This window comes from Papaver somniferum, chromosome 7 (genome assembly GCF_003573695.1).
Source record: "Papaver somniferum cultivar HN1 chromosome 7, ASM357369v1, whole genome shotgun sequence".
Taxonomy (NCBI): domain Eukaryota; kingdom Viridiplantae; phylum Streptophyta; class Magnoliopsida; order Ranunculales; family Papaveraceae; genus Papaver; species Papaver somniferum.
In genome coordinates this window covers 142,303,739-142,305,279 of record NC_039364.1, presented here as the reverse complement: position 1 = coordinate 142,305,279, position 1,541 = coordinate 142,303,739, and the positions used below count along the sequence as shown (strand labels likewise).

The 1,541-nt window shown below is 39.1% G+C and overlaps 1 pseudogene; it reads left to right on the top strand.

Moving 5' to 3' along the window:
• Positions 1-978: 978 nt before the first annotated feature.
• Positions 979-1,078, top strand: LOC113300734 (annotated as a pseudogene).
• The last annotated feature ends 463 nt before the right edge of the window (positions 1,079-1,541 follow it).

Here is a 1,541-nt window from a genome sequence, read left to right as displayed (position 1 = left end):
GTTGGTACTAATAGCTGAGGAAATGGGGCTCTAGGAACATAATCAGACCTCTCAGGAACTGAGTTGGCATCATCAGAAATTTTATCAGTTTCCTTAGCTAGTTTTCCTGAGGGGTGAACTACAATATGTTCACTATCGGGCATGGTTACCTGATTGTCTACTATTCTACCACTCCTAAAGGTTCTAATAGCATTTAATTGATTCGATGATTTTGTACCTACTTCATGAACTCCTCTAGGATTAGGATTAGTCTGACTAGGTAACCTACCATTATCTCTCTCACTTAAGGTCTTAGCTATTTGGCCGAATCGAAGTTCTAACTTATTAAGGCTCTGAGCATTATTTTGAAAATTATGCTTGGTTTCCTGTTGAAAACTAACATGGCTCTGTGCTAACATTTCCTGGGTCTTTGCTAACATCTTAATAGATTCCTATAAGCTAGTCATTTTATTTTCTGGGCCTGATGTATTCCTAGTGTAGCCAAAACCTGGGGGAGCATTAGAATTATTAGACTGACCCTGACTCTAGACATTAGACCATGAAAAGTTCGGATGGTTCCTCCAACCAGGATTATAGGTTTCTGAATATGGGTAAAACTTCTGACGATTATCAAACCTAGTGTTATTATGTAGAGCATTGGCTTACTCTTCATTATTCTGGCCTTCCCATAAAGGCTCCAATCTGCCACTAGTGTTACCCACTTTTAAAGCTTCTAACCTTTTCGCTATAGCAGCAATTTTGGCATCTGATTCATAGCCTCCTTCTACCCTATTAACGTTTCCTCTACCGAGAAGAATTTTTTTCTGGGGTCCCCTACTACTTTCCCATTGTTGGGTCTTTTCGGCAACTTCATGCAAATATGTCATCGTATCATCAACTGTTTGGTTCTCAAATCCACCAGTACACATAGATTCTACTGTGGTTGTGGTGGGATAATCTAAACCCTCATAAAGGATCTGAACTAACCTAACCTTCTCTAAACCATGATGAGGATATTGGGCTAATAAATCATTGAACCTTTCCAAATACCTATACAAAGTTTCTCCCTCCTGTTGAGAAAACGTGCATATTTGCGTCCTAATAGACGATGTTTTGTGCCTAGGGAAAAACTTGTTCAAAAAGGCAGATGTAAGTTGTTCATACGTTTCGATTGACCCGGAAGCCAAACTATATAGCCACGATTTATATTTATCTTTCAAGGAAAAGGGGAATAACATAAGTTTCAAAGCATCATCATCTAGGTTTCTAATCCTGAGGGTACTACAAATTTCCTCAAAGTCCCTAACATGGAAATAGGGGTTTTCATTTTCTTTCCCTAAAAAGATTGGGAGCAGCTGTAAGGTCCCAAGTTTAAGTTCATAAGTTGCTTCCGTCTCAGCTAAACTGATACATGAGGGACGAGTAGTCCTAGTTGTATTCAACAAAGCTTTCAAAGTTGCCATTTCTGGCGTTATCGGAGCAACATGGATTCTCTCCTTAGTCAAAGGACGTTCAAAAACAGACTCTTCAAAAGTCGTACTCTCTAGATTAAGGTAATCGAG